The sequence below is a fragment of the Danio rerio genome, chromosome 25 (assembly GCF_049306965.1).
Source record: "Danio rerio strain Tuebingen ecotype United States chromosome 25, GRCz12tu, whole genome shotgun sequence".
Classification (NCBI taxonomy): Eukaryota; Metazoa; Chordata; class Actinopteri; order Cypriniformes; family Danionidae; genus Danio; species Danio rerio.
In genome coordinates, this window is record NC_133200.1 from 9,322,853 (window position 1) to 9,349,289 (window position 26,437).

A 26,437-nucleotide genomic window follows, 5' to 3' on the forward strand; every position below is an offset into this window, starting at 1 on the left:
TTGGAAAAGCTTTACATGGACATTGGAAAATAATACCTGTTTAAAATGATTTAAGACCTACAACACAATATTTCAGTGGATTTAAGACTTTTTAAGACCCTGCAGATACCCTGTTCATATTCATAGTCAAATCGCTCATGTTTGAATCATTGAGTTTGAATGTTTGAATGAGTTTTTTATTTAACAAACAATGAAAGACAACATATAGCCTATTAGAAACATTTTATTTATAGATAATATATTAAAAAACAAACAAACAAATTGATATTATATACAATTGGTAGCTACAAATATACAAAGAAAATGTATAGAAAAATATAGTCAGACACATTTGGTAGCTACAAATGTACTATATAAAATGTATACAAAGAATATAATATATCCAGGACAAAAACAATTCATTTAAAATAAAAAATACAACCTTAAAACATATTTTCAAAACACATAATATAAAATAAAAAGCAATGAACATCTTATGAGTCACATGCTGCGGATAATAACACAATCTAATACAGTACAGCTAATTGTTTATGCAATATATAAAGACGAATAGCATTCGCACTCATCATTCCTCAGGAGCTTCAGTTTCCATTGCCCTGACATGATTTCTTAATGTTCAGTCCACATCTGTAAAAGAGACACAAACAAAAGAGGAGCATTACATCCCTGATTTCTCAAACTGTTTTTTTTTTCTTCACACATAGATATATACACTATATCCCATATGAATACTGCCACCATATTTATACAGTGCTCCCAAAACAAAAGTCATACAACCAAACTAGTCGAGACTAAAGCCAATCTGAAGATCCTGGACTTTGTACTGGTGTAATAATGAGAAAACAAAGCATAAAGGCAGAACATTTCATAGGCAAGATTTCGTTTTTTTTATGATTTTACAAACTTTTGTGCTCAACGTTATACATGATAATACAGTCACACACTGACCATTAGGTAAAGTATCACCAACTCACAATATATACTACGCTTATGCTAGTTTTGTTGAATAGAATCAGCTAACAATGTAAATAAAATATGACAACAAGACGCTGCGGTGCCAGAAACTTGTATTATTATCTCCTAAGTGAAGTAACGGCTAGTTACTATCATACAACCTATCATAGACATATGGTGCAAGACGTGTCTGTCGCGATTGGTTGCTATTTTCAGACCAGGGCAACCCTTATTTTTATGACATGGTTTAAGTAGCAAATCGATTTGCACTACTTTGTGGACTCATGGGTGTGCCGGTCTAGAAAGGAGGAGTGTTAAGGCACATTGTTGGCGCGTTGTATTTTGAGGAACTGAAATAGACTGTGCCATTGACCAACTAAATGCATGCACAGCAATACACAAATATCTTTACCTATGAAAAAAAATAAAGGAATAAATTGTGTAAAAAATGGTTATTTACTACATAGATATAAAAACCACCACTTCCATCCATTCTTCATGCCTCTATGCCTTTTTTCAGAATATTTTTGACAATTTGCATTTGTATAAGGTTATTATTATTAGCAGCATTATTTATAATAGGCATATTTATATTTGTTTTATTAAAAACAAGTTTAGATTTGTCCACCTGTTGGGTTTTGGAGACGTATGCATCACCATATAGGGCATAAGAATAGGACGTGTGTTTGGATAAACACAATATAATAGTTTGTTTGGATATAACTCAGTTTTTTTACTATTGATCATTTATTAGTTTGCTGGAAATTAAAACTGAATTTAGAAACAAATATTTGCGCTTGAAAAACAAACTAAATAAGCAGGCTAATGAATGTCTTCAGTGGAGTGCGTACAACACCGTTTCCTTATCCACTAAAGTAAAAGAGTAAAAGTAAAGAAACAGTAAAGAGGTCAAATGGAAGAGGCTCGTTCTATATCCTCATGCTGCAAATGGTCTGTTTAACTAATTTCTTGCTTGTGAAGGGTTCAGTTTTTCTACTTAAAAAGTCTGCTATGTAAACAAAAAATGGGCCATGGCACGACGCAACTGACTCTCATATGGAAAGGGAGACCAGACTCTGATTGGTTTAATGCACATTATTGTTAAAACACATCCATAACTCATTAAAAGAATAAGCACAACCCTGTTAGACCATGCATGACTGCGCTGAGTGTATTTCTCAGTTCTTAAAATAGCAAAAGTAAATTTGGACATGCCCTTAATGCTTTCATGCGCTTTAGACTTTGCACCTAGATCGTTAAAATAGAGCCCATAAAGGTGCTTGATAACATAACAGTGCCTGCGCCTCAATGTGAATACTTTCCACCCTAAATTATTGAATATTACAAATGTTATTTACTATTTAGATCAGAAAGATGAATGTGCACATTAAAACGTAGAAATATCAATGGTTTGCTTGAATCGTTTCTAACAGAGGTTCATTCACAAACGAATCACTCCCTCTGTTAGAATTAGAAGTGAAAGCAGGAGAGGGTGTGTGTGTTTCAGGACACGAATCAGAGCAAATTTAACAGGATGGTGGATAATACATTTCCATGCACACAAACACACACTCTTTGATGGAAAAGTCTGTGCGGTCACTTATCGATATAGAAAAGTGATGTACAATTATAATTTAGAAAATATTTGCACACAGACCACCGGGAAAACTCCCAATCATGGATATATGTATATATGTGTATATATCTATGGCTCCAGATAGCCAGTCCTTCACTGCACATTGGTCCCACATTTATTTCAAAGGAGTGCTACCCTGTACTAAAATGGCGGCTCTATTGACACATTCCTTCCAATAGACGACAACAGTGTGAGACATCTAATATAAATATCTATGCTTTCTCATATAAAATCCACCAACAATATGGCTAAATTAGGCAAATGCTACTCCTCAAATTTAAAAACAGGCTTCACACAGAAGCAGGCCGCAGAGACGGTGATACAATTTTGATATTTTCACATGCTCCGCTCTCATCGAAGGCGAAAAACAAACGATCCGTAATCAATCTCCCGCTCTGCTCCTCAATGAGCTTTTGTAAACAGTGTAAGAGCGCTCTGTCACAGTGTTCAAATATTATGCATAGAGCTTCCCCATCCTTTCATTACCACGGGGGAGCCGCTTCAAGTCTTTCTCTGTTAATTTCACCCCCTCTCCCTCCCAAAATCTCTCGCCTTTTCTCTTGCCGTAGGATTTGTCCTTTCTCTATCGCGTTGTTTTCCTCCCAAACACCCTCTTTGGGCTCCATGCAGCTTATGCAAATGACTCCTTTTATTATACCCTCTGCTGCTGCCCAACACACACACACACATTCTTACACACAGTAAATCTCCAGCAACACACACCTTCAGAGCATCGCCGACCAATTACGACAACTTGGCAGATCTCCATTTGTGTTTACAGAGCGGTGCATAGAAACATATGCATTATCGCAATTACAGCTTGTGCTTAGGGGAGTCTGGGTTTGGGACGGGCGTGCAGATGGCGGGGTGAGGGTACGGCTAGACTGGTTGTCGATGGGGGGTGAACTGGGAGATTCCCAGGCTCCGGGACTGTGCCCAGCTGCGGAGAGAGGCGGGGCAAGGGGGGACGTCACTAGACAGGCCTGACAGACCGGTCCATTCACGACTACATTGCTGAACCCACAAACCGCCCTTCCATAGCAACTTACACAGAGGTCAAAGGGCAAACAGAGCCCCTGAATGTAAAGAGAGACACAGTCTAGACATCTGTGGACTTGAACTTGACTTCATAGGCTGTGTTTCGATCAATGAATGTGGGAAAAATGTTGAATGGAGATGCTAAGATGCACCTAAAAGCTGTGGATGAGCTCCACTCAAATAATGCAAATAATAAAATTAAAAAGCAGGGTTGATGATTAAGATTATGGAGGACGAAACCTGTAAAAACAATTAATAAATACGCAGTTATATAAATAAATGAGTAAATAAATCCACAAAATCCTGCAAAATTAAAACAATAAATGAATAAATATGCAAATAAATAAATGAATAAATGTATCTATAAATCCACAAATTCCTGCATGAATAAATGTTTAAATAATTAACAGTGCAGGCAGGTAAATAATTAAACAAATTACACAAATAAATAAAAACATTTGTGTAATTTATTTATTTACCTGCCTGTACTTTTAATTTATATTTTTATTTATGCAGGAATTTGTGGATTCCTTTACGCATCTATTTATTTATTTGCATATTTATTCATTTATTTTCATATTTATTTATTTATTTATTTCCATATTTATTTATTTATTTAAATATTTATTTATTTGTTTATTTGTATAGTTATTTATTTATTTGAATATTTATTTATTTGTTCATTTGCATATGTATTTGCACATTTATTCATTATTTTATTGATGTAGGAATTTCTGGATTTATTCACTCATTTATTTATATATTTGCATATTCATTCATTGTTTTAATTATGCATGAATTTATGGATTTATTTACTCATCTAATAATTTATTTGCATATTTATTTATTTGTTTATTTGCATATTTGTTTATTTCCATATTTATTTATTTACATGTTTATTTATTTGCACATTTATTTATTTACATGTTTATTCGCATATTTATTTATTTGTTTATTTGCATATTTATTTTTACATGTTTATTTATTTGTATATTTATTTAATTGTATATTTGCATATTTATTTTTTACATGTTTATTTATTTGTATATTTATTTAATTGTTTATTTGGATATTTATTTTTTACATGTTTATTTATTTGCATATTTATTTATTTGTTTATTTTCATATTTATTTATTCATACTCATACACTACCGACAATTTAGCCAACCCAATACACCTGTACCACGTCTTTGGACTGTGGGAGAAACCGGAGTACCCTGATGAAACCCACGCAAACGTTGGGAGAACGTGCAAACTCCACACAGAAATGCCAACTGACCCAGTTGAGGCTCGAACCAGCGACCTTCTTGCTGTGATGCGACATCACTACCTACTGCCAATAACACATTCAATATAATCAATTTATTATTGTCTGTGGTTGAAAATCTTATCATTAAATTGTTGAAAGGATTGAGTGTTATTATTTTAACAAATTGATTTTGGTTTAATATCTATATATGATGCTGAAAATATCATATATTTTTATTCAATATTTTATTCAATACTCATACTAAAAATGAAAAAAAAAATTCATTTAGCTTTTTAGGAAGTTTTTTAGCATCCCTGCTCCCACATATTCAATAAACCCTCCAAATTCTGTACATTGTAAAACCCAAAAAGTTCAAAGCCAATAAACTTCAAAAACTAACCCTAATTTGTAAATGTACATGCCAGTATATCATCATGAATAAATGTTTGTGTATGCAGCAATTCTATTAGCTGTTGTATTTGTTGACAATAAAAAAACAATGGTTTTGCTTTAACATTCCACAAACGAAAAATAGGACATAAGTTTGGCAGGTTTTAGTCCTTTTCCATCTGTTTTTTAAGAAGTGTCTACCATCGTCTGTTGTCTTTATTTTCACCACAGAGGCTCAATTAAACTCACGAGCCTCAAGGGTTACATGCGCTTTGCATCATCTAATGAGCGGCCCTAATAAATAAACTATAAACATCTTTTCAGCACTCTGCTAATTTAATCAACACTTCTGCTAATGCACATTTCCAGTGATTAAATCGGAAACAACCCTACGCACACTAGTGAGGATGACGCGCTGGCTTTGTCTCAGAAGAAATTGAACAACGAATAAAATCAGACTCAAAAATGAGGTCAAGTGCCTGGCGTGAGCTTCTTCTGCTGCGAGGCTCATCTTTAGGGTTTCCTCGTACAGTAATCATAAAAAGCGTGGATGGAGGAATTTCTGTCTGTACTTCTTTAAAGATCTTTAAGATCCGGGCTGCTTGATGGATTAGTTCTTAACCAAAGTTGGACTTAGAGAGTAAGATTAGGCTTGACCTACATTGACTTGAATGGCACATGATGGATTCATAGTACATTTGACAAATTTCATTGATCCTTGGTATAATCCATATATTTCAAACTAGTTCTGTAATTGAGTAAAACACGACTGATTCATTTTTTCAAGCTACTAATCACATTTCATCCCAATTTAAAATAAAAATGTTGTTATTAAGGAGCATTTTTTCGCATAAAATTACTGAATATTACTTTTTAACAACACAATACCAACGTTTTAACATTAGAGGAGTTATGAAATCAACATTTGGTGTATTATCCCTGATTTTTTTAATGGAGCTTTTTTAGATAACTTTTGTTAGCTAAGTTGTGATGTCGGGTAACTAAAATTCAATATACGTTATTTTGAAATGCAATAACAACGTTGTCATGATCATCAGTGATCTAAACTCTATAGATCACTGGAATACACTCACAATTGTTTACGGACTACAAGTCCACCATGTTATGGACTACATTTTCCTACATGCACTCCGCTCACACACACATGTTCCTCATTCTGACTGATTGCACACGCTATTTAAGCAACACACACTCGCTCCAGTCACAGAGTCTTGTTTACTTTAATGCGGAGTTCAGACTGCATGATTTTCAAAGTAGTCGTGTCACAGATGTTTTCACACTGCATGACTATCTGGGCTGGCGTTTCGTCGCTGCTTTGTTTACACTGCAAGATGGTTCGGCGACATGGACATTCACATTGCATGACTTTACTATAAGAAGAATCGTCGACAACTTCGTCCAAACTACGTCTCACAGCCAAAAACATGTAGTATATCTTTTGTTATTAACTACATAATGAGAAAGAAGCCTTTAATGGGGTAGAACATGTACATGTTTGCTCACCTGGGTTTAAAGGGAATTAGCCATTCCTCCTCAACGTTGATAATAAACTAATTTCTTTCTGTAAACGTCGAACAGACACGGTTGCTTCTGAGTCCTGTCAAACCTCCACTAGTTTTTCCTCCATTTCGTGGGTCCAAATAAACAGAAAAAGAGTGCTTTTAACTTCTCTCGCTGGCCTGTTGCAGGTATACACACACGCACACACAAGTGAAAGCTGCTCTCTCATTGGCTGTAGGCGATGGCTGATGTTATTTTCAGTCAAAACTCAATTCAATCGGCATGATTTTAATCGCCGACAGCTCCAGATATTTAGCACGCCAAATATCTCAGAGGCATCGGCGACTCATCGGCGATTCTCTCAGATTGCGTCTTTGATCGTTCATACTGTGTGATTGTCACTCACGTGCATGAGCAGCGATTTGCCTGTGATTTCAGGCATTTGTCGGCGATTTCTCAAAACCTGTCGGCGAGCCAAAATCGGGGCTAAAATCACGCAGTCTGAACTAGGCATAAGTGACATTACAATGGGTTTTTCTTGTCTTGTTTTTCCGAGTTTTAACCCCCGCCAACTTTGTCTTTTTGTAACCTGTCTGCTGCCTGCCTTCCGACATCTCGCCTGTTATTTTGACTACGTTTCTGCATTGCGTACATACATCTGTTTGCACCCGTGTTGACCGTTGCTTGCCTGACTGCCTCAATAAACCTGCATGTGGATCCGAACTCTGTTGTCTGTCAGTCCTCTAGTTACAGACGTCAAATGACGTTGATATTTGGTTGTTTTTAGGTTGCATTAGTAAGTGACCAAAATCCAACGTTAAGCCAACATCTTAAGCCATCATCATATTGATGTCAAATACTGACATTTATTCGTCAGGTATGGCAACCACAATCCAACGCTTGATAGACATTATAGTGGTAACGTCCAAACAATGTCAAGCTGTTACATCATTAGATGTTGATATTTGGTTGTTTTTAGTTTGCGCCGTTAGTAAGTAACCAAAATCCAACATCACGCCAGCATCTTAAGCCAACATCATATCGATGTCAAATACTGACATTTATTCGTCAGGTATAGAAACCAAAATCCAATGTCTGATATACATCATAGTGGTAACGTCCACACAATGTCAAGCTGTAACATTGTTAGATGTTGATATTTGGTTTTTAGGTTGCATTGGTAAGTGAACAAAATCCAACGTCGAGCCAACATCATATTCAGGTCATATACGGACATGTATTCGTCAGGTATGGAAACCAAAATCCAACGTCTGATATACATCATAGTGGTAACGTCCACACAATGTCAAGCTGTAACATCATTAAACATTGATATTTGGTTGATTTTAGGTTGTGTTGAAAAGTAACCAAAATCCAACGTCGAGCCAACATCTCAAACCTTATTGACGTCAGATACTGACATTTATTCGTCAGGTATGGAAACCAAAATCTAACATCTGCTAAACATCATAGTGGTAACTTCCCAGCCTGATCTCACGAGAAAACGTAAGTATTTTACGTTTAGCCAGTTTAGTGGCTAATTCTTACAAATTCGTACGAGTTCAGTCGTACGAAATGGTACGATTTTAAAAAGGAGGCGTGGCACCTGAACCCACCCCTAACCCCAACCGTCATTGGGGGATAAGCAAATCGTACTAAATTGTACAAATTAGATCATACGAATTCATACGAATTAGCCACTAAATGAAAAAGTTACGAATTGCCGTGAGATTGTGTTGTAACTTCCACACAATGTCAAGCTGTAACATCATTAGACATTGATATTTGATATTGAATATTGATTTTAGGTTGTGTTAAAAAGTGACCAAAATCCAACGTCGAGCCAACATCTTAAATCTTATTGACGTCAGATACTGACATTTATTCGTCAGGTATGGAAACCAAAATGCAACGTCTAATAGAAGTCAAAGTGGTAACTTCCACACAATGTCAAGCTGTAAAATCATCAGACGTTGATATTTGGTTGTTTTTAGGTTGCGTTTTACTCAAGCCCACAACTAAAACAGACTATTTACTTAATAATAATTGTAATACTTTACAAAATAAATAAAACATATGTACGGGTAACCTGTACATTTACAGTCATATATACTGTTTACATATAACCTGTTGTCGACCATTTATATATTTTGTTCCTTTTTATTCCTTTTAATGTACGAAAATACACAAGACAGCTTATAAATTAATAATTATAAACAGAAGTATTGCTATTTTTTAAAATAGTATTTTACACTATCAGCATTTATTTTACAATACATTCACTTTATTCATGTTTTAAACACTATTCATAACTTTAGAACTTGTTCCAGAATCTCTTGTTGCTGTTTTGAGCAGATACACTCTGACTTTAGCCCAGTTTAACAGCACACAGCCAAAGACAGATAAAGACGCCAGACTTTTGCTCTTGGCTGTTGACCTAAATACAGCAGACATGATCTTGATTTAATCTTAGCAGACTGTGTTAACAGATACAACAGATAGACGCTTGTGTTAATCCAGCTCTCCATAAGAAATCTGATGATTATCTACAGTCCAGCAGAGCATCAACTGATGAACGTTTGATGGAAAAAATCAGATTAAATACAAAATCAATCATATTTGACTGAATGAAGCAGCTGATTACTGCCAATGCTTGATTATCATAACTTTATTTATACTCAAATTATCCTGCAATATTGAGACTTTTTACCTTGATTTTTGGTCTGAAATTGATAAATAAATAAAATACATTATTTTACATGCTAAGATCGTCTTATCGCAGTACACACGTCAAACACATTAAAGAGTTAACGTTTTATTAATATCTATGTGGTGGGTTTTAATTAGGTCAGAGGAACGTACTATTAGAGTCTGAAGGCAAAATAGGAGGTACATTTAAAATTAGCATTATTATTATATTTTACATCATGCAGTTTGAGGTCATCCCATTAAAATAAACCTCAGTGGAAGATTACCGTTCATTTCAGAAATCATGTATATGACACTATAAGCCAAAGGTTTGAGCAAGATATTTGAACGAAAATTGTATTTTTATTGGGCAAGGATGTGCAGTGCGTACTGTATACAGCTCTCAGTTCTGTTAGTTCTTTGGTCTAATGCTTATAGGCCCTATCATACACCGGGCGCAATGTGGCGCAAGGCGTGGCGCAGTAGTCTTTTGCTAGTTTCAGCTTGGCGCAAAAGTCGTTTTGAGGCGTTGCGCTACGCTGTTTAAATAGCAAATGCATTAGCGCTCATTTGTGCACCCAAAGGCGTTCTGGTCTAAAAAGGAAGGCTGGCGCGTTGCTATTTTGAGAAACTAAAATATATTTTTTTATTAGACCAAAACAAACCCGGTCTAAACTCCGGCGCAGAGTTGCGCCTCGCTTACACACTGCTTAATACACACAAGAGAGCAATAGGCAAATATCTTTACATATGAAAAAATTTAAATATTAAGGATATATATCGGATATAATAAGAATAGATATGGAATATAAATATAAAGGATTAAAATATTACAAAACAATATTTTCTAGCCTACATAAATATGAAAAATCACTGCTATTATGTCTTCTTCATCTTAGGAGGCTTTTTCAGTTCATTCATAACAATTTGCTTTTGCATAATGTTATTATTATTAGCAGTATTATTTATTATATCCATATTTATATTTGTTTTATTAAAAACAAGCTTAGATTTGTCCTCCTGCATGTTTTAGACCATATGGGGCACAGCATGTGTTTTAGGATATAACTCAGGTTTTTGAGCACACTTCGTTATTATTGTTCATTTATTCGTTTGTGGGAAATTAGAACTGAATTTAGAAATAGTTTTGAAACGAATATTTGCGCTTAACAAACAAAATTATTTATTTATAGACTAATTGAATTGTTTATTCTCAAAACACACCTATAACTCATTAAGAAAATAAACTCAACCCTTTTAGACCATGCGCCACGGCGCAAAGCGGATTTTCCCGTCCTTAAATTAGCAAAATTGCGTTCTGACACGCCCTGAAAGTGTTTGCGCCCTGCATTTTGCGCTCTGCGCATGGACCGTCAAAATAGAGCCCTATGTGTCAAGCCCATTTTTATGACCATTAGCCATCAAAGACATTAGCATTGAATTTTTGTTTAGTATAATAAAGTTTTAAAGATTCGCTATCAATTTATGATTCTTGAAAGTGATCAAGAAGTAGTTACTTTCAGAAGAGCATTAAAGATGATTTTTACCTGAAACTGTCGTTCTTTGTTATTTTGAGAAATCTTTGACTGAGATTTTGAGAAAAAACACAGAGGCAATACAAAATTAATACCTGATGATCAGGTCTTATGAAGCAAAGCCATCAAACTGTGCAAGAAACTGAATATTATTTACAACATTTCTAGCCCAGCTTCAGTGAATATCCCTGAACCAGATCACAACAGTTCACAGCATGCAACTTTGAGTGAACTACTGCTTTAAAGAGATAGTATCCTCACCATTTCCTCAAGTGATTCTGAAATTTTACGGATTTCTTTCTTCTGTTGAACCAAAAACAATCTATTTTGAAGAATATTGTACGATGGAGAAAACATTCAAACTCCAGACAGAAATGTTAACTGGCTCAGCCAGGACCCGAACCAGCGACCTTCAGATTTGCTGAAGCTCAATAAATAAATGCACCAATAAAGTTAATAATTGTCCCTCTTCATGTGTGTCCAAGAAGTGAGTTTACAGATGTGTGGTTTACTCACATCTCCAGCCAGTTAATCCATCGCAACTACAAACCCTCTCTAATTTCCTTCAGCCGCTTTCATACGTTTATCACCATATTATTATCAGTTCTGTTTTGTGCCTCTTTGTGAATTTGAAGAGTGTTTGTTGTTTGCTGGTTGCTACTTCTGATGTCTGTATGACCTTCATTATGACACATGCAAATCACGAGGCTGATAGCATTTCCATCATCAGCAGACAGAGGCGTCTTTCCTCGATCTGCACACACTGAGATCTTCACTTCGGTCAGTGACACACTGCAGATGCATTCATATATTGTTTCTTACACTGACAGGACAGTATATGATATTTAGTGGAGGTAAAAAGCTTTTGAATACAAAAGTCAAACTATAAAGAAATATAGGAATAAATGCATTAGCAAAATGATGTGCAAGGAAACTGTTTGTTTTTATAATTGTACCTGTTTATATAAGAGTTTATATGATTACACTGTAATTTGATTATCATTTATGACCACATTGACAGAATTTGAGTCCTTAATTTTTTTATTTACTTTAATTTATTTTAAAATATTTTATTATACTTTTGTTTATTTTATTATACTTTGATTTGAGAAATTAACTGTATTTTTACTTCATTTATTTTTTCTTCTCCTCTCTGGATTCTTTTGCTCCATAGTTTTGTATATCCAGTTTAAAAAGCGCTGTGTATCCTGAATCTACATGTAAATGTTGAAATGAACGCAATAAAAATCTAAATGATCAAAAATAAAAGTGCATTTGTGTACTTCATTAGTACACAAGTAATTAATGTTTGATATTTTGTTATATACTGTAGTGACTTGATCTAAATCAGACATAATTTATGATTTTGGGGATTTTTAATGTATATTATTCCACCAAACACACAAACATAGTATAATATGTATACATCAAATTTTATGACATCTGTGTTTAATCAAATAATACCTCATTTGCATATCAAAACCCAACTATATATATATATATATATATATATATATATATATATATATCTATATATATATATATATTTATATATATATACAGTGCATCCAGAAAGTATTCATAGCGCTTAACTTTTTACACCTTTTTTTTGTTACAGCCTTATTCCAAAATCGATTAAATTAATTTATTTCCTCAAAATTCTACACACAATACCACATAATGACAATGTGGACAAACATTTTTTTGAAATTGCTGCAAATTTATTAAAAATAAAAACCTGAAAAATCACATGTACATCAGTATTCACAGCCTTTGCCGTAAAGCTCTAAATTGAGCTCAGGTACATTCTGTTACCACTGATTGTTCTTAAGATGTTTCAGCAGCCTAATTGGAGCTCACCTGTTGTAATTCAGTTGATTGGACATGATTTCAAAAGTCATACTCCTGTCTATATAAGGTCCCATGGTTGACAGTGCATGTCAAAGCACAAACCAAGCATGAAGACAAAGGAATTGTCTGTAGACCTCTGAGACAGGATTGTCTCGAGGCACAAGGCTGGGGAAAGTTACTGAAACATTTCTGCTGCTCTGAAAGTTCCAATGAGCACATTGGCATCCATCATCCGTAAGTGGAAGATGTTTGGAACCATCAGTACTCTTCCTAGAGCTGGCCGGCCATCTAAGCTGAGTGATCGAGGGAGAAGGGCCTTAGTCAGGAAGGTGATCAATAACCCGATGGTTACTCTATCTGAGCTCCAGCGTTCTTCTGTGGAAAGAAGAGAACCTTACAGAAGGACAACCATCTGTGCAGCAATCCATTAATCAGGCCTGTATGGTAGAGTGACCAGATGTGTGGGGATGTTTTTCTAGTCAGGATAGAGGGAAAGATGAATGCAGCAATGTACAGAGACATCCTGAATGAAAACCTGCTTCAGAGAGCTCTTGACCTCAGACTGGGGTAAAGGATGATCTTCCAGCAGGACAATGACCCATAGCACACCACCAAAATATCAATGGAGTGGCTTCACAACAACTCAGTGAATGTTCTTGAGTGGCCCAGCCAGAGCCCAGAACTAAATCCTATTAAACATCACTGGAGGGATCTGAAAATGGCTGTACACCGTCACTTCCCATCCAACCTGATAGAGCTTGAGAGGTAGTGCAAAGAGGAATGGGCGAAAATTCCTAAAGACAGGCGTGCCAAGCTTTTGGCATCATATTTAAAAAAAACTTGAGGCTGTAATTGCTGCCAAAGGTGCATCAATAAAGTATTGAGAAAAGGCTGTGAATACTGATGTACATGTGATTCTTCAGCTTTTTTATTTTGAATTTAATTTATTTTGGAATAAGGCAGTTACATAAAAAATATGTGGAAAATGTGAAGCGTTATGAATGCTTTCTGGATGCACTGTATATAATATATATTTAATAAAATTATTTTAGATAACATCAATATATAAATATATAATTTATTATTAACTTTTTCAGTGTTTTATGAATAATGAAGTTATAAAAAGAGATTCCCAAATCCTCTTTGTAAAATCTGCAAAAATAAAACGAGATTTTCAAACCCAACTTCATCCAACTTCTGTGCTATAAATGTATGCAAATTAGCGCATACCTAATTAATTAAATGTGGCCTCATTTACATGTTTAAACCTAACATTTCTTCAACTTCTATCACAAAGACATGTTTGCGATTTATCATGTAATCAATCAACTGTAGAAGTACGTTATGAACTACTGTATTAGCTGACCTGCTGTGTGTCACATTAGTGCGCGACACACAAACACACTTCACGCATCTTCAGACTCAGACTCAGACACACTACATGCGAGCTAATGAAGATGATCAGGTGGCGTCTGTAAACACACACACACACATTAACACAAAGGCTGAATGATCTGCATAAGCGTCTGCTGGCGTCTGGTTCTCACCCTGCCCCCTCGCTCTCACACACGCACTCACAATGATGGGAACGGGAGCTCGTCCTGAAGCAGGGGGCCTCCATTGAGTCCAGCGGGACAGAATATTAATGGCCGACAGCACGTTCTGTTCATTAAAGCCACGCTCTCCGCTGCAGCTGCTGGCGCTCCTCATACCAGCCGAACCCTCGACCCGCTGCCAGCCTGAGTCGCACATTCAGAGACACTGCAGGTGAACACGCTTTCAAATCAACTCATAGTTTCACCACACTTGTCCAGGAGATCCATGACATTAAGAGGTTGTTTTTTTTTGTATACATGCTTTTGAAAAATTATAGGTTTTGATATGCAAATGAGGCCTTATATAATTAAATATGCGCTAATTTTAATATTTTTTCAAGCACACACAAATTTGAACACTGGATGAAGTCTTTAGGTTTAAAATTGTTGTGATTTTTTTTGCACATATTAAAGTCAAAGGTTCCAGAATGGATTTTAGTATCGCCTTATAAGAAAACACTGCCAGAATTATTACTATTACTATTATTATTATTATTAGATATGAATCAAACTGTAGTTTGGTATAAGAGCTGCTAAAGTGAAGATTTATAAGTCAGTGCAGGAGAAAAAAATATCTATTTTTGACAAAACAGCCTTTAAATGTGCATTGTGATAGAAACATACTGACAAAATTGATACGAATTGTTAAAGTGTCATTAAAGAAACACTTAAAAGCATATTTTGGATGTTTTCTGTACAAAAAAATTTTATTAAAATATTTTATTAAAAGTCAAAACCCAAAACGTCAAAACTGAGAGCTGTTTTGCTTGCTGTGTTGATCGATTACATTGTGTCTTTTTTGTATGACACATTTTTTTAAGTGTTAGGTTTAGATATGCAAATGAGGCCTTATATAATTAAATATGCGCTAATTTGAATATTTTTTCAAGCACACAAAAATTTAAATGCTGAACAAAATCGTCAGGTATAAAATTGTTTTGTTTTGTTTTTTGCACATTTTAGAGTCAAAGGTTTTTACAGAAGGGATTTTTGGAATCTCTTTTATCACTTGCCAGAATCATTATTATACATTTTTTAAGACATTAATAAAACTATTTTGATGTACGAGCTGCTAAAGTGGAGATTTTTAGCTCAGGGCAAGAGAAAAAAATAGTTTGGACAAAACAATCTTTAGAAATATGCATTGTAATTGAAATCTACTAACAAAATCAATAGAAACTGGTAAAGTACAGTAAAAGAAACACTTACAAATGTTTTCTGGATGTTTAATGTACAATAAAAATGATCAAAGCACTTTATTAAAAGTCAAGCCCAAAATGTCAAAATTCGGCTGTTTTTGTCTGCAGTGTTGATCGAATACATTAAGTGTTTTTCTTATTTCATGTTTTCTAAAATGTTAGGTTTAGATATGCGAATGAGCCATTACATCATTAAATATGTGCTAATTTCAATATTTTGAAGAGAATTCTGTATAACTTAAAACACTGCTAGAATAATAATAATAATAATAATAATAGTAATTATGATTATTATTATTATTAATAATCTTATTAGATATGAATAAAACTGTAGTTTAGTATAAGAGCTGCTAAAGTGAAGATTTATAGTTCAGAGAAAGAGAAAAAATAGTTTGGAGAAAACAGCCTTTAGAAATATGCATTGTGATTGACATCTCCTGACAAAAATGATACGAATGATACGAGAAAACCCAAATTTTCAAAATTGAGAGCTGTTTTTGCAGATTACATTGTGCTTTTTTTTTGTATGACATGTTTTCTGAAATTTTAGGTTTAGATATACAAATGAGGCATTATATCATTAAATATGCACTAATTTGAATATTTTTTAAGCACACAAAAAAATTGAACGCTGGATAAAGTCGTCAGATTTAATGTTGTTGTTTTTTGCACATTTTAGAGTCAAAGGATTTTACAGAAGGGATTTTTGTATCACTTAATAAGAAAAAACTGCCGGAATTATTACTATTATTATTATTATTATAATAATAATTATTATTATTATTATTATTAGGCGACGCGATGGCGCAGTAGGTAGTGCTGTTGCCTCAGCAAGAAGGTCGCTGGTTCGAGCCTCTACTGGGTCAGTTGGCATTTCTGTGTGGAGTTTGCTTGGGTTTTCTCCCACAGTCCAAAGACATGTGGTACAGGTGAATTGTGTAATCTAAATTGTCCATAGTGTATGAGTGTGAATGAGTGTGTATGGGTGTTTCCCAGTAATGGGTTACAGCTGGAAGGGTATCCGCTGCGTAAAATACATGCTGGATAAGTTCACATGCTGGATAAGGCGACCCCTGATTAATAAAGGGACTAAGCTAAATAAAATGAATTAATTATTGATATTATTTTTATTATTAGATATAAATAAAAAATTGTAATAGTAAGAGCTGAGAAAGTGAAGATTAGTTTGGGAAAAACAACCTTAAAAAAATATGCATTCTAATTGTAATCTATTGATACGAATTGATAAAGTGCAATTAAAGAAACACTTAATACACCTAAGTGTATTTTGGACATTTTCTGTACAGTAATAGAAGATTGAAAGACTTTATTCAAAGTCAAAACCCAAAATGTCAAAATTGAGAGCTGTTTTTGCCTGCAGTGTCATTGTTAGATTTTTGAGGTTTAATATAAAGTGATGTGCGGTAAAGTAACGTAAAATAATCTGTATGTTCTTTGACTATTCATGGTTTATGTTATGTGTGATTAATGCCCAAATAGTTGTCAGTTTTTGTTGCATGTAAAAACAGAAAGTGCCAGTAAATGTCATAACTACTAACAAAGAAAAGGTTTTTCAGTTTCAAATTAGTTTGATTCTATAATTGAATAAATCTATGCTTATTCAAGTATAGCAGCTAGAAATGCATTATCTACACTGTAATTTTCACTATTTTAAAGAAATGTCTGGTAAATTTTACAATTAATAACAAAGAAAATGCTTTTTTTAGGTTCAAATCAGTTTGCTTCTATAGGGAAATTGTTATAAAGCGGTGTAAAACAGCATTTATTTGTATATATCTTTAGATATTTTATGTGAAAATGATTTTAGGTATTAATATTCAAGTATTGCAGCTAAAACACAACATCTACACTGCATATTTTCACTATTTTAAATAAATGGCTGATAAATTTCATAATTAACAAAGATATGCTTTTTTAGGTTCAAATTAGTTTGATTCTATAAGGGAAATTGTTACAGTGGGTAGCACGTTCGCCTCACAGCAAGAAGGTCGCTGGGTCGCTGGTTCGATCCTCGGCTCAGTTGGCGTTTCTCTGTGGAGTTTGCATGTTCGCGTGGGTTTCTTCCGGGTGCTCCGGTTTCCCCCACAGTCCAAAGACATGTGGTACAGGTGAATTGGGTAGGCTAAATTGTCCCTAATGTGTGAATGTGTGGATGTTTCCCAGAGATGGGTTGCGGCTGGAAGGGCATCCGCTGCATAAAAACTTGCTGGATAAGTTGCCGGTTCATTCCGCTGTGGTGACCCCGGATTAATAAAAGGACTAAGCCAACAAGAAAATGAATGAATGAATGACTTTTAGGTAATATTACACAAGTTTTGCAGCTAAAATATACAACATCTTTACTGTAATTTCACTCTTTTTTAAAGTAATGGCTGATAATCTTCACAATTATTAACAAATAATATGCTTTTTTTAGCTTCAAATTAGTTTGATTTTATTAGGGAAATTGTTATAAAGCATTGCAAAACAGCATTTATATTCTATATTATTTATATGTTTTATGTGAAAATTATTTTAAAATATTATTATTTAAGCACTGCAGATGAAAAAACACATTACCTACACTGTATTTTTCACTTTATTATTAAAATGTCTGGTAAATTTCACAATTAATAACAAAGAAATGCTTTTTTAGGTTCAAATTAGTTTGATTAAATAAGGGAAATTATTATAAAGCAATGCAAAACAGCATTTATTTTGTATATTATTTATATATTCCATGTGAAAATGACTTATAGGCATTATTATTTAAGTAATGCAGCTAAAAATACAACATCTACACTGTAATTTCACTTTTTTTTAAAGAAATAGCTGGTAAATTTCACGATTAATACCTTTTTAATATATTTTTGAGTGTATATGAATGTATTTATCAGTCACCTTTAATGAAATATTGTCATAACTCTCTTTTTCTAATGTTTATTGTGTGGTTTGTACTGTATTTGTCTGTCTTTTACACTGTTGGACCTAGTGTCTGGAATAAAGAGAGACTCAAATATGAATATATATGTGAAAAGTGTTCCAATATAAGATTTGATAGCTATTTTTGACTTCTTTTGATTTGTTTTATGTGTGATAGATGCTTTTGTACAGTACTAATATTCCAGTTATCAAAAGCAGGAAAACAAAAAGGTCGTCTGCAATGCATTTGGAGCAAAAACACTTCATGAAAAGTCAAAAAGCCCAAAATCTGACCATTCTGGCTGAATAATTAGCCATGAAAAATGACCTGTAAACGTCTGAAACAGTAAAAAGCTCAGTACATCTCAGTGAATACAGAAGGGTCTGTTTCTCAGAGAATGCTAGGATATGGTGCGAGTGTGTGTGTGTGTGTGTGTGTGTGTGTGTGTGTGTGTGTGTGTGTGTGTGTGTGTGTGTGTGTGTGTGTGTGTGTGTGTGTGTGTTTAACCAGGCCAGCAGAGCTCCGTCTCATTCACTGTATATGTGTGTCAAGAGGATCTCAGCTTAGCGCCGCTCATTAGCAGCCCTGCTTTGCTTATTTTCTCCTTTTCATCCTCCAGCTCTCGTTCGTTATCCGTCCTCAGCTACAAACTATGAGCTTTAAGGAAAGATTTGAATTGTAAATAAGGCCGCTATAGAAGTACACTCCTCTTTTTGTGGGGAATGTAAAGGACAAAAACAAGAGCGCAACACCATCCTTCACGTCTATAGGGGCATCAGACTGAATGCTGATGACCTTACTGCAGGAACCAGCACAAGAATAGTCATGAAAATATCTAATTGGACCTATAAATGTTTGATAATTCTTATTAAAATTAAAATAAAAGTACTATATATAACTTTTGTGAACATAAAATGACAGAATAAGGGTGAAATAATGTATAAATACAATGCTCAGCATTTTGAATATTTATATTTTTATCCATTTCTCATTGAATATACACTGTAAATAATCAATTAGTCATGTTTTTAGTTCACTGTAACGTATCAAACTATAAGTTAATTATGTTAATCAAAAGTTGCGCGAGCTGTTTTAAGTCAATTTAACATGATATAAGTTCAATAGATTCATAAGGTTAATTTGATTCAGCTTTAAAGTTTAAGGCAACCAGGATTTTTATTACAGTGTAGGTAATATATTTTGGTGCATTTGAGCAAAACTGATTTAATAAACAAATATATTTATTAAAATAGTGTTTTAGTCACCAAACATCTTTGGAAATATAAAGATAATACAGTTATTAACAGGAAATATTGCAAAAAAAAAAAAGATTTTTGCACCTTTTATTTAATAATTTTCCCTGTCATGTAAATTCGAACTCCACATTTTTTTCGACAACTTTTTCTTTTTTCATTAGCACCAGATTTAGCTTCAGTATGGACTAATTTAATGTATGTACACAAATATAATATTGTAAAGCATTCTGTAAAAAACATTACTGAAAAAGAGGGGTTTATTCATATATGCTGTTCTGAATTTATGTAAAAATCTTATATTTTTGTTGTGAGCTTAAATTTAAGTGTATATTTGTTTTCATTTTGACCCAGATAAACATTTCACAGTAATTTGACTTTATAACGCCTTAAAATTTGTTGTTATCTATGACTTTCATAAACAAAATGTATATATAATGTTTATATAAATGCATAAATGTATATAATGTATCTGTAAAAAAGTTATTTAATAAATAAAAGTAAATATTAATTGTGTAACCAAGTAAATATTATGGACTTTGTGTGTGTGTATATTTATTATTTATTTTGCATAAATAATTAATTGTATCTAATTGTTTATATAAATATTTATATAACATTATTTATTAATTAATGTTATTATATTATTAGTTTTATTATTTTTTTCTATACAAATGAAAATATATACAACAAAATATTCATTGTATTTTAAGCAATGCAAATTTTAAATAAATTATATTATTATTTAAATTAATTTATTATTTATTTAATATTTGCATGGTTTAAAATACAAAGAATATTCAACGGGGGGCTAATAATAATTCTGACTTTAACTGTACATATACAGTGTTCAGCATATATGAGTGCACCCCTCACAAATCTCTCTTTTAAATCAATATTTTTAATAGGAAGCTATACACTATTATATTTGTGCATTTACATTAGATTAGTCAATACTTAAACAAAATCTGGAGATTATATTTAACATTTGAAAAATATTAAATACAAATAAAAATAAAAAAGGGGGGGGGGAATCAAGAGAAGAAAAAAGTTTTAACATTTTGTAGAAATTTTGTATGTTGGATTTATTTATTTTTTATTTTTTTGCATAGTTTTGATTGAATTTATTTGTATTATCTTTCAATTTCTTAATATGTTTGGTGACTACAATAATATTTTAATAAATATATCTGTTTAATAAATTTGTTTTGTTTAATTGCACCAAAATACATGCCTATATTCACTAAAAAATGGAGAAAAATATTCATTTTAAAATGGGGTAGTACAGTTATGCTGTGCATTGTGTGTGTGTGTGTGTATGTGTGTGTATATAATATTTAAATCTATTTTAAATTATAAAAAAAAATTATTTTTAATATTTTTTATTTTATATTTATTTTATATATATTTTTATAAAATAATTTTTATATTATATCATTTATTATTTTATTAATATTAGTTTTATTATTTATTCTATACAAATGCAAATACATACAACACAATATTCTTATTTTAAACAAAGCTAATTTTAAATAAGTTATAAAACAATTAAATTATAATAAATCATAAGAATCATCAGACAATTATAAGCACAGATTTAAAATTACAAACATACACCCTAAAACAACTGAGGGACAATGAGATGTCCATAATTGTACAGTATTCGTCACTGAATCTAAATTTTGCCCTTAACGAACACACTGATGTCTGTGTTAATATACGAGCGAGACACAGAGCAGCTTTAACAAAGAAAGATGGCAGCCGGTGCTCCAGTCGCTGCCAGTTCATTTATTTTCTTCACTAAACCCCCCATTCCTCGCCAAAACCCTCCGCTAATTAGTCTAGATAGATCAGATCAGCTTGAGCAGAGGGGGGCAAATGAAGAGGGCGATAATGATAATACACACTCACACACACTCACACACACACTCACACGGGCACAAATAAAGACCATGATGCAGCTCACCTCATGTGCCAGTCCAGCCATCTTAGCTCCTGGTGTGAAGATCTCCGTCAAGATGGCCTCCCGGAGCCGCGTGAGGGTTTGTGGCGCCGCTGGCACACTGTACAGATGGCACCGGGACTCTGGGTGGCAAACGGAAGGAGCCGGGATCCTCTCTGTGTTTCTCTGACAGCGGTGCCTTTAGACACTGCTAAAAATGTGGACTCGTTATAATCAGCGTACTTCGCAGTTAATTGATTACATACATTTTTTTTTGTTGTATTACAAAATATGCTAATTAACTAGGCGCTAATTTGCATATAATTCTAGCACACAAATATTATTTTTGTCTTTTATTTTTCATATTAGAGTCAGTAGAAAGTACTGGAAACAGCCAGGGGGGGAAATATCAACATTTTTGGGTCTGAATGTTGTTTTTATTTATGCATAATTTGTTATGACAGTATCTCTCTCTATAGAATCCTTCAAAATACATAGATAAATATATAGATGTGAATAAAACGGTGCAGATTTTGTATGTAGGAGCTGCTGAAGTGGAGATTTATGACTCAATGCATGAAAAATAAATCATTTTGAGAAAGCAGCCTTTAAAATGTGTATTGTATTGAAATCTACAGACACAAATTGATGAGGTTTGGCAAAAAAATGTGTGTATTTTGCATGTTTTCTTCGCATTAGACTGATAAAAACACTTTATGAAGAGACAAAAAAGCCCCAAATGTCAAAATTGACAACGCTGTCTTAATGTTTTGTGGCATATTGTGGATGGAGGTTAGACTCCATGTGAAAGGTGAGTGGAGAGAGGGAGTATAACACACTGAAAGAGAGAGAGAGATTTATAGACTATTTTTATTGATATATATGAATAATAGGGCAGCAGTAGGTAGCACAATCGCCTCACAGCAAGAAGATTGCTGGTTCGAGCCCAGGCTGGATAAGTTGGCGGTTCATTCTGCTGTGGTGACCCCTGATTAATAAAGGTACTAAGTCGAAAAGAGAATGAATGAATAATATAATATATATTTTTTATATTTTGGGCGTCATGGTGGCGCAGTGGGTAGCACAATGGCCTTACAGCAAGAAGGTTGCTGGATCGAGCCCCAGTTGGATCAGTTGGCTTATCTGTGTGGAGTTTGCATGTTCTCCTTGTATTCGCAAGGGGTTTCCTTCGGGTGCTCCGGTTTCCCCTCAATCCAAAGACGTGGTAAAGGTGAATTGGGTAAGCTAAATTGTCCATATTTGTGTGTTTTCAAGTGATTTGTTGCAACTGGAAGGTAAGTTGGCAAATCATTCCGCTGTGGCGACCCCAGATTAATAGGGAATAAGCCAAAAAGAAAAAGAAAAAGAAAACTGAATAAATTTTTTGTTTTTGTTTTTGTGTGTGTGTGTGTGTGTGTGTGTGTGTGTGTGTGTGTGTGTGTGTGTGTGTGTGTGTGTGTGTGTGTGTGTGTGTGTGTGTATATATATATATATATATATATATATATATATATATTACTACTATTTACTGTGTTTGTTTTATTTAAATGTGTTCTCTTTTATGTAAATTTTAGAAATGCTTTAGCAATATATTTGTAAGATTTGTAAGCTATTATTGAGTTGAATTGAGAGCGAGAGAGAGTAAGATAAAGAGAGAGAGAGAGAGAGAGAGAGAGAGAGAGAGAGAGAGAGAGAGAGAGAGAGAGAGAGAGAGAGAGAGAGAGAGAGAGAGCATGAAGGCATGAAAATGGATCATTAACAAAAACACTTATTATTGCCAAGATGATGCCATGGCAACAGACTCCTGGTTTGTTTTGAGCTGTTTACACAATGAAAAATAATGAAATACAATACTATATATGTATGTGTGTATATGTGTGTGTATATGTGTGTGTATATGTGTGTGTATATTTTTTATATATTTGTGTGCTAGAAATATATGCAAATTATTGCCTACTTAATTAGCATATTTTGTAATACAGCAAAAAATATATTAACATTTAAATCCATTACACTCTAATAAAAAAAATATTGTTGTATTTTTAAATTTATATTTACTTTATGTTAAATAATAATATTAACAATATAAAATTTACAATATTAATATAATATATATAAATTTCAAAATACAAAAAGAACTAATTATTATTATTGTTAATATTATTATTGTTAGTAGTAGTATTATTGTTGGTGTTGTTTTTGTTGTTTGCCTGTAGTGTCGATTGATTACATTAAGTGTTTTTTGTATGACATGTTTACATTTTTGGTTTAGATATGCAAATGAGGCATTACATCATTAAACATGGACTAATTTGAATATTTTTTCAAGCACACAAAAAAATAAACGCTGGATGAAATCGTCAGGTTTAATATTGTTTTTTTGCACATTTTAGAGTCAAAGATTTTTACAGAAGGGATTTTTGTTTCACTTAAGAAAACACTGCCAGAATTATTATTTTTTATAATTTTTTTATGATAATAATAATGTATTATATGTATTTAAATGTTTAAAAACACATATACATTTTCTCATTTAATACTTAAATAATAATTTTAAACATTAATAATTAAACAAAAATGTTATATTGAGATATTAATTTACACTGAAAATCATTCTAATATAGACAGCTAATTAAAAATAAATTAATATACTACATAGCATAATATTCTTATAAAGCTATGAATCACACCACTGAGTCTGATCAATTAGCCAGAGTTGTGTGTCATTACATACTGCACTGGATTCCTGCCCTAACAAGGGCTCGAGCCTAAAGAATGAAACACGGCCCCATTTCAGCATGATAGTCTGTGTATACAGAGCATGAATAACTGTTTGCGCTGCTGCCATTGTTTCTGCCTTTCACACGGGGAAATCCAGCACAAAGAGTCTAAATAGGCCTACAGGACGAGCCTGAGCCCCCCTTTAGGCCACAGAGCCCGACAAATAACCCTCAAGTGCCTCTTTTGAGCATTGAGCCACTGAGAGGATCCCTCAGCTCAATGTATGAGAAAATCTGCAACATCACAGTCTCAGAAATAAATGTGAAAAGAAAAACATTCTTTTTGCGAATGGAAATTTTGCCAAATAAATGCACAATTTGATTTGCACAACTGAAGAACTGCCAGACACTGCAAGCGACAGGGTATACTAATATACTAATACCATAGTATATTAAAATTATATACTAATATAATATACTAATATACAAAAAAATACTAATATAGTAAAAAATACTAATATACTAAAATAATATACTAATATAATATAATAATATACTAAAAAATACTAATATAGTAAAAAATACTAATATACTAAAATAATATACTAATATAATATAATAATATACTAAAAAAATACTAATATAGTAAAAAATATTAATATACTAAAATAATTTACTAATATAATATAATAATATACTAAAAAATACTAATATAGTAAAAAATATTAATATACTAAAATAATATACTAATATAATATAATAATATACTAAAAAATACTAATATAGTAAAAAATACTAATATACTAAAATAATATACTAATATATTATAATAATATACAAAACATATAATTTTATAATATACTACAATAAACCCATGCCCACCTGATTAATTAAGCTAACATAGGTTATTTGTTACAATATGTTTTGCCACATGTGCTTTTGCAAATGCATGCATTTATTATGCCATGTAGTGTATTTATTTCTTTTTAATTAGCTATCTATTTTATAATTATTTTTTATTTCATTGATTATTTATTGAATACTTAAACATACATATCATTTTTGTTTAATTATTAATGTTCAAAATTATTTTTAAATATTAAAATAAAAAAAATGTATATGTATTTTTAAACAATGATATATCTCTATATTTGTAGCTTCTATAATGTTATGATTAAATATGCTAATTAAACATGCACTAATTTGCATACATTTCTTGTTTAATTTCCATCACAATTTTTGTTTAAAATAATTTTCGACACGTTAGAGTCAATGCTTTTTTTTTCAAAGATGATTTTGGGAATCTCTTTTTATCCCTTTATAATTTAGAAAATAAGGCAGAAACAATTTTCTATAACAAAATGTTGCATATAATCAAGCATATTACATGTATATATGTACCATATATGTGCAGAATGCGCTTTAAAACACTTCAAAATGTAGATATGAATAAAACTGTGTAGTTTGATGTATGTGAGAAGTGGGGATTTGTTATGAAAAATCATAAAAATAAAGTGTTTTATTTTAAAATCTACAAACAAAAATTGATAAAGGGCAACAAAAGAAATTCCTAAAAGTGTGTTTTGACACTTTTCTAAATACAACACACTTAATGAAAAGCCGAAAGCTCTTAAAACTAACTTTAAGACAATCTGGTCACATTCTGCAAAATCAAATAAATTTAATGAAATTACCTGAGGCAAAAGTTGCTTTTCTCTTGCTGTCTTCCAAAGATTTTGGGAATTATTTCTACTTTCGGTTATCTAGCTTTATGACAGTGTTATAACTCATACAGCTAGATAACCAAAGAGAGAAACCAACCCCCTGAAAGAGATGATTAGGCCCCACTGTTGGTTTTCTGCTTCTGCAGAAATACATCTACAAAGAAAATGCAAGCATTTTATTAAATACATTAATAACAAGAAAAATATACAGGACAAGA

At 32.7% G+C, this 26,437-nt stretch overlaps 1 long non-coding RNA gene and 1 other non-coding gene across 3 annotated transcripts; both read right to left on the minus strand.

Annotated features, from left to right (window-relative positions):
• Positions 1 to 207: 207 nt before the first annotated feature.
• Positions 208 to 26,245, minus strand: LOC137489327 (uncharacterized). Of its 2 annotated transcripts, none has more exons than XR_012400240.1 (3): positions 26,190 to 26,245; positions 21,800 to 21,983; positions 208 to 627 (listed from the first exon to the last, which is right to left on the minus strand). It is a non-coding gene; the product is annotated as an uncharacterized lncRNA (long non-coding RNA). The 2 variants fall into 2 exon arrangements; XR_011008741.2 differs by having other exon boundaries at positions 21,800 to 21,986.
• On the minus strand, positions 26,223 to 26,323 carry mir9-3 (microRNA 9-3). Its single transcript, NR_029997.1, has one exon. It is a non-coding gene; the product is annotated as a microRNA 9-3 (primary transcript).
• Between the last annotated feature and the right edge of the window lie 114 nt (positions 26,324 to 26,437).